Genomic DNA, 11,850 nt, shown 5'->3' with positions numbered 1-11,850 from the left:
CTTTTCATTTAGTTTAACCTTGCATAGTAGTGCCATCTTGTAAATTATATATTATTTATTTACAGTAAAATGTGCACCTATTATCTTCATAAATATATATACATATGTATATATATTTTTATTGACAAATTCTATTCTTATAGACAACAAACTGTGGTATTTCTTTCCTCTTCCTTCCCCTCCCCCACTTTCTCCTTCATAGCTCTGCTCTCTGTCATATCCCCTCTCTCTGTCCATAAGTTTCTTTTTTAAGTTGATGTCATCATCTTTTCCTCCTATTATGAGGGTCTTGTGTGGGTATTGCTAGGCACTGTGAGGTCTTAGATATGGAGGCTAAATTCTGTCTGGACAGTTGTATGTAAGGAGTGGTACCCTTCCTTTGGCTCTTACATTCTTTCCATCACCTCTTTCACAATGGACCCTGTGTTTTGGAGGGTGTGAGATGTTTCAGTGCTGGGCACTCCTCCATCACTTCTTCTCAGCACCATGCTACTTTTTGGGCCATCCTACTTGTCATTGCCATTTGAAAAGAGAAGCTTCTCTAACCAGAAGTGAGAGTAACATTAATATATGAGTATAAACATTAAGTGTAGTGATTTCAGGGCAATTTGATGAGAGTAATATATTCATTTCCCCAAAAACAAACAGGCTTTGTACCCCTAAGGCTCATGAGTTCTCCTGCCATAAGCTTTTGATTAGGTTTTCAGTACCAGGCACACATTCCCTCCCATAGAGTGGGCCTTCAGTCCAATTAGAGAGCCATTGGTTTCCCCCAGAGCAGACATGCCACTATTGCACTCATTAAGACATTTGGCCTGTCTGGCCAAAGTTGAGGTTTCCAGTATCCACTGTTTTCACTGCTGATGACTTCTGTCTCCCATAAGTCTGTGTACAGCGCAGCTTTGTCCAGCTTTCAGTTGGCTGGGCTACAAGGAGAAGGTTTTCTGCTCAGCACCACCTTGATTTCTCAGGGACTTTGCCACTCAGGTATGTAATGTATTCAGCAATAGGGTCTTACCATCTCTTTCTCATGGCAAACCAAGGGTCTTCACATTAGCCTATAATGTTTGGGAGGCAACATAGACCTCCCTGGCCAATGACTCACTGGGAGGTATCTGAAACCAGGCACTGAGAATTTTCAAGTAACTATCTATGACTTCTGGATGTGCCATTATTTTTTAAAGTAGATTTTTATATGTCTTATTCAGAATATCTTGAATTTTGATTGACCATCCCTCCCATCTTTCTTTTACACTATCTCTTCCCCTGATCTCACATAGGTATTTCCCCTCCCTGTAATCTGTTCTTCTTCTTACATATATACAGTACCATCCTCTTAAGACCTTCCCTCTCCTCTCTCCCTTATAGCCTTTATCTAGGTTGTGGGTCTCTGCTACTTATTATTGGTTTCATATCACACACGAGTCTATACATTTGTAGGTAGGACCCACATATAAGAGAGAACATGTGACATTTGGTTTTCTGGGCCTGATTACCTCACTTAGTGTAATCCTTTCCAGATCCACCCATTTCCCTGCAAATTTCATAATTTAATTTTTCTTTACTGATGAATAGAACTCCATTGTGTAGATGTACCACATCTTTATTATCCATTCATCTGTGAATGGACATCTAGTCTGGTTCCATTTCCTAGCTATTGTGAATAGAGCAGCAATAAACATGGTTGTGCAAGTATCTCTAGGATAGTGAGAAGAGTCATTAGTATATATGGTTAGGAGAATTATAGCTGGATCATATGACGAAGCAATTTTTTGATGTCTCAAGAACCTCTACACTAATTTCCACAGTGGCTATACCAGATTACATTCCCACCAACAGTGCAGCTCTAACAGTTGGCTGGTAGAGTTTTTAGGGTTTTTATGTATAGAATCTTTTATGTATACAAGCATATCATCTACAAATAGTGATAACTTGATCTCTTCCTTTCTAGTTTGTATCCCTTTTATGAGTGTCTCTTGCCTTATTGCTGTAGCTAAGACTTCCATTACTATATTAAATAAAAGCAGACACCTTTGTTTTGTTCCTGAATTTAGTGGAAAAGCTTCAAGTTTTTCACCATTTAGTATTATGTTGGCTGTAGGTTTACATTAATAGGTTTTATTATGTTGAGATATATTCCATCTCATCCCAGGTTCTGTAATATTTTTACCATGAAAGGATAGTGGATTTTATCAAATGTCTTTTTTGCACCTATTTAGATGATCATGTGATTTTTGTCCTGATAGTATGATCATTTGTTTTCATGATGGTGGTCAATCTGATAGGAATGAGATGGAATCTCAATGTAGTTTTAATCTGCATTTCCCTGATGACTAATGACGTAGAACATTTTATTAGATGCTTATATGCCATTCATAATTCTTCCTTTGAGAATGCTCTATTTAGCTCCTTAGACCGTTTTTTTGATTGGCTTATTTGATTCCTTATTATTTAACTTTTTGAGTTCTTTGTATATCCTAGATATTAATCCTTTATCAGATATATAGCTGGCAAAGATTTTTTTCCAATTCTGTAGGTTGCCTCTTTGCTTTTATCACTGTGTCCATTGCAGTGCAAAATCTTTGTAATTTTATGAGGTCCCAGTGATTAATCTATAGTTGTTGTTTTGTTTTGTTTTGTTTTGTTTTGTTTTGTTTTTTTTCCTGAGCAATTGGGGTTGTATTCAGAAAGTCTTTGCCAAGACCAATATGTTGAAAGGTTTCCCCTAATTTTTCCTCTAGCAGTTTCAGAGTTTCAGGTCTAATGTTAAAGTCTTTAATCCATTTGGACTTAATTATTGTGCATGCAGAGAGAGAAGAATCTATTTTCATCCTTCTGCAGATATATATCCAGTTTTCAAAACACCATTTGCTGAAGAGGCTGTTTTTTCTCCAATGAGTATTTTTGGCATTTTATCAAGTATCAGGTGGCTATAGCTACCTGGACTTACATCTGGGTCCTCTATTCTGTTTCACTGAGCTACATGTCTGTTTTTGTGCCAGTACCATGCTGTTTTTGTTTACTATCACATTTAATAAAATGCACATCTCTCTGTATTGCTTCTTATTTATGAGAAAGATCACATATTTTGTATATGACCAACTCCATTTATCAAAGTTATTTATTTATTTATTTGGAGAGAGAGAGGAGAGATCACCAGGGTCTCTAGCCACTGAAAATGAACTCCAGATTCATGCACCACTCTGTGTATCTGGCTTTACATGGGTACTGGGGACTCAAACTCAAATCATTAGGCTTTTCAGGCAAATGCCATACCACTGAACAATCTCTCCAGCCTAGTCAATGAATCCCCTTTACACAGGCAAAAATATTTTCATTTATTTTGATAAACTACTTAGTTCTTTTTAATTAGATGATATAAAATGATTGTAACTGTTTGCTTCTCTTAAGATACTAGTCTAGGTAATTAGATACAATACTAAATAAATCCTAAAAGCTAAATGATATTAGTTATATATTTTACTCCTTCAAGACATAGTAGACTCTGGAGTCAATGCGGGAATGCACACATGTTAGCATGCCAAGCAAATTACATGTCCTCCTGCCTACCTATTCTACAGAAATCACACAAATGTATTTTCTGAAAGGGCCCTATTAATGCTTGTGAACTTAGCAATAAAATAGCTTTCAAACATCACATGCTAGGTTCAAGTAATTTCTTAAGCCTACTTTTATGCTTTCTCCCCCACAGCCAATGTGTTTTCTAGTTCTTATTGAACGAATAAAATGGTATGATTAAGGATTCAAGTTAAATTTCTATAGAAAAAAATGTCACTTCTTCTAAATAACATTCTTACATGTGTTTACTTAATATAGTAAATTAAATATTCTATGCTTGTCTACATGCAAACCACTTCTGAACAATTTGTGATTGGATATTATGTGAATATATTCATATCAAGCATGAAAGGGTTTATTTCCCCAGTGGCATGTTATGTTGAGAATGATTTAATTATTAACAACTCAAAAGCTGTGAATTTAAATTGACAGAAAAATACCACTTTAAAATTTTCAAATTTTCTATGAACACATCATTGTTACTTAATCTGATGCTACTTAAGGTTAGTTTGCAAGTTGAGACACAAGCATTATTTTCTTTATAGCAGATTTCACTGCATTAAGACTTGTCATTTATCCTGGATTTCTTTCTGTCTTCCTTTCTATATTTAAATTTAGATTCCTCTCTATATTTAAATCTACAGATAGTCATCCGAAATTACTTAGATATTTTCTAGTATTTTTCAGGCTTGTAATCTTAGAATTAGAATGTCAATTGGGGATCACAACTTTTTAAAGCTTAATCCTTTTATAGAGGACTACAGCCCTCAGGAGAAGAGCAAGTACTTTGTGAAACCATTGCCTCTTGGCTGCCAATGATTGCCATGACAATGTGTGGACAGCCCATCGTTATTTATAGCAAACACACACACACACACACACACACACACACACACACACACACAGAATGACATAAGCTGCCTTATAGTTCCTGCTGCTGACACAGTATCTGTTCTTTGTAACATCAAACAACTGCTAGAAATTTTAATCAAAGAAAAAGAGAGGACTAAAACAAGGAATCATGTAGAATTTCTATTTCTGAGATTCTACATGAATGTTGATTTAGCTTTCCTTTGGAATTTTGAATCAGCTTCTCTTCAGAGTGACCTTAATCTACAATGTGTGCATTGGAGATGAAGGGTCTTCATAACAGTAGTTAGGTTCATATTTCAACCAACATTAATTTGCTCAAAGTTGAAATTACACTACACAGTAGTTAATGCATGAGAATATTTCTTCATATATCAAAATTTTACTGATTACAGTAGGAACCAGTTATTTCCCCACCTCCATTTTACAGATAAGAAAAATAGCATCCATACAAGTCCAATAACACCATGGAGGCAGCATGTGACTTTCAGTTCTGAAAAGCCAGTCGTTCTCTTTGATTCTACTGAGCTTTTAAAATCATTTCTTTATTTAGTAGTTATGTGCTACTAGAGTTTAATATTCAAACCTATTATGAGCAGTGTGAATAGTGTAGGCCTTTCCTATATTGTTACTGCTCTGGACTGCTGGCAATGAGAGTTTTTTTTTTTTAATTTTTTAAAAAATTTATTTATTTGAGAGTGACAGACAGAGAGAGAAAGAGGCAGAGACAGAGGGAGATAGAGAGGGGGGAAGAGAGAGAGAGAAAGAATGGGCACGCCAGGGCCTCCAGCCACTGCAAACGAACTCCAGAAGCATGTGCCCCCTTGTGCATCTGGCTAACGTGGGTCCTGGGGAATCGAGCCTGGAACTGGGGTCCTTAGGCTTCACAGACAAGCGCTTAACCGCTAAGCCATCTCTCCAGCTGGCAATGAGAGTTTTGATCCTCATTAGTTATGCATTTGTGGCTTTCAGGAGGATATTAGGATATAAAATGGAGAAAAGCATTTGCACTATAAGGCAAAGATTTAAAAATATATATCCTTAGTATTTGTGTGTGTGTGTGTGTGCGTGCGCACGTGCTAAGTAGAAAATTTCCAGTTTCTTTGTCAGTGCAACTAATCACAGCACATCCCAAAAGGACAAAGTAGGAAAATGCTATTTGTACATCATCTATTTTGATTAAACAAACATGTAAATATTAGGTAAAGTAAATGTTTCCTTAGGAACATGTTCCTTCTTAGGATTTATTAGACATGTATATGATATGTAACCTCATTCTAACATAGTAACATTATAAAGGTTGGTAGACAATTTCCTGACACATCTTATCCAAAATCTGTGCTTTCATATTCCAGCTACCTCTTTTATGCATATAGAGGTGCAGGTTATTATGCATGTATGTATGTATGTATGTATGTGTGTATATATATTTGTGTGTGTTGTAATACATATATGTATATAATTTCTTATATCTAGTAAATTTTTATATTATCATATTAACAGCCACAGATTATTGACGCAGGAATTTTGGGATTCCTCTGCCAATGTTTCACTATATGCCAACACAACAATAATTTGGGGATATTTCTGGACCCTTGTATTATGGATTTGAAGAATGAAATTTGTAGACCATAGAATAAGGTTCAGAAAGATTGCATCATTGCCTTGAGCTTGAAGGAAGGTAGAGCTTTAAGGGGAGTTTAAGGAAAGGAAGGAAGACATCTCTGGTCCAAGGAGGAAGAACAGCATTTAGGAAGCTATGAACTTGAGAGGAGGAAACTGGGAAAAGCTGGAAAAGCTCCTACCCAGAGAGGCAAAAGAGACTTTGAGTTTTCATTATTTATTTATTTATTTATTGGGCAGGGAAAAGAGAGGCAGATAGAGAAAATGGATGTGCCAGAGCCTTCAGCCACTGCTAATGAACTCCTGATGCCTGTACCACCTTGTGCATCTGGCTTACAAGGGTACTGGGGATTCGAACATGGGTTCATAGGCTCTGCAGGCAATTGTGTTAGGCGCTATGCAATCTTTCCATCCCATTATTAAGAGAAGGCAAGCTCTTGACCAGGGAAGCAAGAGGGGGTTTAAGAAGCCCACCAGAGACTTAGGTTGTGGATTTTTATGAGCCAGGTGAATTTTCATCTGGTTTAGCCATGTAGCCTTGATGTCATTTTTCTGGAGTTAAGATACCTGGGCCATCTTCCCAGGTATCTTAAGCCTCTAGAAAGGGACTAGAACCATTCTGCAAGTGAGAGAAATAAGGAAGTCCAGATCCTTGTAATGTTTTTGACCTCTAGTTAAGTGTAATGACTTTATTTTTTCCCTACAGACCCAAGCACAGTTCCTTCATTTAGCCAAGAAAAACTCATTCATTGTGGGTTCCTGTCACCCCAAGTCTATGCAATTCCAATTTCATTATCATTTTGATTAATTTGATATCCTATCAATAAATTAATGAAAGTTCTGCTTTCAAATTCTTGCCATTTCTAAAAGTATGCATGTGGTATGTATATATGTATGTATTTTATTAGCATACCAAGAAATATTTTTCATTATGGTGTTTGTCAAAACTTGATTTGCATTTTCTGGTTTTATGGAGAATTTTGTGACCATAATTTATGAGTTTGTTTCTAGCTCATCTATTTCATTAAATTGTCTCATCTAACTATTTCAGTAATAGTATCATGCTGGCTTTGTCACTATGTTTCATTTTTTATTTTTTATTTCTTTGGTTTTCTCACTGTTTAAAGAATAGTTTAAAAACATCAAGTTCATTGATGCCTTACTGATTAAAAAATATGGCAAGGCAAATAAGCTAGTTGAAAACATTAAATTTTGCATTTATAAAAAATCAAGTTTTAGCATAGCTTGTGAAAACAGTTGTAGATAAATTAGTTGTCACCTTACTATAAAACTAAGTTTTTGTAAACAAGTTTGCATTTTATTTTCAAGAACCAAATTGCACTGGTTAAGAACATCAGCATTGTGAAAATCTATAAAAGCCAGTTCAAAGTACTGTGTCACTTAATGTTCACTTTAAGGTATCACTTGTCTAGTCCATAATGCCTGTGCTAAAATTCCAAGTTCATCAGGATAAACACCGGATTTAAGAAACACACAAGAACAAACAATTATCATGGCATAAGTGGTGGCTGGCTAGTAGTAACCTTCAGAGTGAAATCATCTTTAAACAAATCCTGCTGGGTGCTATTGTAGGAAATAATGTCTTATTTAGTACCAAATTTTAAAAGTATTTTTTGTTGTGCTGGAGATTAACCTAATCCAGGGCCTCATACCTGTTAGGAATTTAGTGCCAATTTTAAGCAATTGTCATAACAAAATATGGCAGTGTAACTTCTGAGTTGATGAGGACAATCTCAGCAGTATTTTCCTGAAAAACTGAGTTGTTCATTTCTATTCAATATTTGTTCATTTTCAGCTTGTTTCACTTCATTGTTTTCTTGTCGGCTTTTCAGTGCTCTTTGGTGGTGTCATAATGCCTCCATTGCATGCTGGTGACAACTGCCCTCCTTTTCTGAAGGTATTTACGTAGTTTACATCATTCAGCAAAACCAAATAATTTGTATGTGTCTGGATATTATGTCTGTCTTCCATAGATATCTTCTTAAAAGTCTTCAGCTTCACTGGACTAGTACTTTTTATTACACTGGCAAAAGGTACCATCCAGTCCCCACATTCTGAGATGTTATCCCATTCCAAATCTGAGGCTTTCTTAACCACTTCAATGTAGGTAAAATGGCATAAGGCAGAGGCAACCAGAATTCTGCACTGGAATTCTAATGAGTCGCTGGCTAGAATACAGAGGTCTAAACACTGAGCCATTTGAATGAATATATCCTGACAATATTGAGGTAGCAGAACTTTATGAATGTCTTTAAGAGCATCAACTTGAAGAAACAGATTTAACCATGAGATAACTGTTACAGGTCAAAGTTCCCATTTTAAAGCCTTCAGTATCATGAGTTCCATCCTTAAAATATCCACTTCTCTACAAGCACCATCAGTGATATAAGCAAACTTTTGAAGTTTTGGAGCATAGATTTCCTCAAGTTTGGAAGCAATGAATAATGAGGTAATTTCAATGAGTTGAAGCATATTTTTATTTATATCCTTTTGTGTCAACATAAATCTATCAAAAAAGTCTTGTGCAAGATAAAATGTTTCCCTATGAAGTGTGTATACTTCACAGACCTCTAAAAGCCCGTCTAAAAGTATTGACCACATTTGTGGTTCCAAGTCAGAATGCAGAACTTCAAAATGTTTGTCATACACATATATGTTCTCTTTTGTTAACATATTTAGCCAGACCTCCTTTGAACATCCCCAGCAGAAATCTGGCAGAGGGGAAGGATTAATAAAAAAATTTTTTAAACCTGTAATTTGTAAATCTGGAGAAGTCACTTGTTCCTATTTCTTTGTGGGGTGTTTCAATGATAATGTAAGAACTGTTTCTCCCAAACAATACAGGTGGCCAACAATTCCTAATCTCATATTGATGTTTCTTGGTGACCTCCTCTTTTCTCTTCTTGATATCCTATGCTGTTTTTCTCTTCTTGGCTTGGATTATCTGCAATTCTTGGGGGAGTCCGACTGGCTGGGCTAGGCATGCTACTGCTGCTTAGCTTGTAAATGGCTACTGCTTCTTGACATTCCCCTCTTTCAGGTGTATGAAACCTCGCCAGTCCCAGTACTGCTCATCTCCTGTCACTATGTTTCTTTAGCATAATTAAAAAAAAAAAAAAGAATAAAAACAAACTTTTTTTTTCTTTTTTAGAGAAAGAGAGAGAGAGAAAGAAAGAATGAGAATGGGTGCACCATGACATCTAGCCACTGCAAATGAACTCCAGATGCATGTACCACTTTGTACATCTGACTTTACATGGGTACTGGGGAATCAAACCTAGGTCTTTAGGCTTTGCAGGCAAACACCCTAATGACTAAGAAATCTCTCCATCACCCTGTAGTATAATCTTTACATCAAGCATTGTTATACACTCAGCAATGTTCTTTCAATTTAAGTTTGCTTTGAATATGTATGATCTTTTGTGGTTCCATATGAATTTGGGGATTTAATTTTCTAGCTATGAAAAGAATGCTATTATAACATTCATGTGAATTGTAGTGTCACTGTTGTAACAACATTGAGTCTTCCAATATAGAAGCATGGAAGGTCTCAGCAATGTCTGGTATCTTCTTTTGTTTCTTTCTTTTTTTTTTTTTTTTTTCCTTTTCCATTGTGTTAAGTTTTTCTAGGTAGAAGTTTTTCAAATTCTTGGTAAGGTGTGTTACTAAATACTTTAGTTGTGAAAGGGATTTTATTTTGGTTTTGCTTTATTTGAGAGAGAGAGAGGGAAAGAGAGAGAGACAGACAGACAGACAGAGAGTGGGACAAAGAAAAGGGGGGAATGGCTGCACTTGGATTTCTAGCCACTGCAAACGAACTCCAGATACATGCTCTTCCTTGTGCATCTGGCTTTATGTGGGTACTGGGAAAACACCTAGGTTCTTTGGCTTTATAGGCAAGCACCATAACTGTTAGACCAGGCCAAGGGAATTTATTTTTAATTTCTTTCCCAGCAAGTTAATTATTGCTAAGCCATCTCTCCAGCAATGTATTATTTATTTATTTGAGAAAGAAAGAAAAAGAGAAAGAAACACACACACACACACACACACACACACACAGAGAGAGAGAGAGGGGGGGGATGTGCATATCAGGGCCTCTAGCTACTGCAAATGAACTTTAGACACATGCAGCACCTTCTGCATCTAGCTTAATTGGGAACTGGAGAAACAAACCTGGGTCCCTTAGGCTTCACAGGCAAGTAAGCATCTTCACTTCTAAGCCATTTCTCCATCCCTTGAGTTTTGCATCTATGTGGATCAGGAAATTGTCTGTAGTTATCTTTTTATGATGTTTCTTTATCCAGTTTTTGTACCAGGCTTCACAGAATAAGTTTTTAGTTTGAGAACAGTTTGAAAAATATTAATATTAGAACTTCCTTAAAAGTTTAATACACCAAAACAACATGATCTTTCTGATATGTGGAGCCTAGATAGTAATGTCTATGAATATAATATATAAATGGACAATTGCAGGTAAAATCAATAAAGTTAGAATGGTGACCAATTGCAAGTACAGAGATGAGCAGGAAAAGGAATGAGGGAAGGGTGACAGGACATATGTGAAGAGGGGAGAATTTGGAGAGGAGAAGATGTTAGAGTTAGCAGATGAGAAGAAAGTGAGAGATGAGATGCAACAAAAACAAATAATCTTGGAAAATGGCATAAAGGATGATAACTAAATGACATGCCCATACTTTTCAATTCAAAAAATAAAGAAAGCTAAATTCACCACTGCAGTGTCACTTGAAAAATAAACAGAAATATAAAAAAGCAAACAACTTAGATAAAAGCTTGTGATTTAGCTCAGTTGTAGAGTACATGCAAGCATTCATGAACCCTTGAATTTCATCCTACTAGAGGTAAGACTATCATCCTTGACTGTATGTCATAGTACAGGAAATACTTCAAAAATAATATTAAAAATAAGAACGTTTCACTTATTAATATACACAAAACATTCAGAATTTAGCCTTTAGGAGATTGAGGAAATTTAGAAAAAAAATTTGCTTTAATAATTTTTGTAGCTATTATGATAGTAATTTCTTATACCATGCTTATTCATTTATTTGAAATTATTATACTTATAAATATTGCAATAGGTAATATTTACTATTAAAGAAATATTGTTAGAATTGATGATGAGTAGCAGTTGAAACATTTATGAAGTAAAACATGACTGTATGTATTTTCTAAGAATGTTTTTATTGATTTTGATTATAAGTTACTATGTGGTTTATAGATTATCATGAGCCAAATTTATATATGTATAAATTTTTGGTAAGACCACACTTTATATGGATACATCATGAGTTGAGTTGGTACCATCTTTTTTTTTAATATTTTTTTTAAATTTTATTTATTTATTTATTTGAGAGCGACATTCACAGAGAGAAAGACAGATAGAGGAAGAGAGAGAATGGGCACGCCAGGGCTTCCAGCCTCTGCAAACGAACTCCAGACACGTGTGCCCCCTTGTGCGTCTGGCTAACGTGGGACCTGGGGAACCGAGCCTCGAACCTGGGTCCTTAGGCTTCACAGGCAAGCGCTTAACCGCTAAGCCATCTCTCCAGCCTTGGTACCATCTTTTAACTCATCCCTGCCCCCATTCAGCTGGAGGCCCTATTCTGCCTTGTTGCTGGCATTCCCCATGGGGCTGTGGGTTAGGCATTGTGAGAGCAGCAGCTCGTTATTAAGGAGGGGATAAAAATGCTGGGTAGAGTATCCCCAGCCTTTGGTTCTTACAACCTTTCAGCT

The 11,850-nt window shown here is 36.0% G+C and overlaps 1 pseudogene; it reads right to left on the bottom strand.

The window, feature by feature from the left end:
- Positions 1-7,899: 7,899 nt before the first annotated feature.
- LOC101612865 lies at positions 7,900-9,120 on the bottom strand (annotated as a pseudogene).
- Positions 9,121-11,850: the final 2,730 nt, after the last annotated feature.

Source organism: Jaculus jaculus, chromosome 10, assembly GCF_020740685.1.
Source record: "Jaculus jaculus isolate mJacJac1 chromosome 10, mJacJac1.mat.Y.cur, whole genome shotgun sequence".
NCBI lineage: Eukaryota > Metazoa > Chordata > Mammalia > Rodentia > Dipodidae > Jaculus > Jaculus jaculus.
This window is presented reverse-complemented; position numbering and strand designations above follow the sequence as displayed.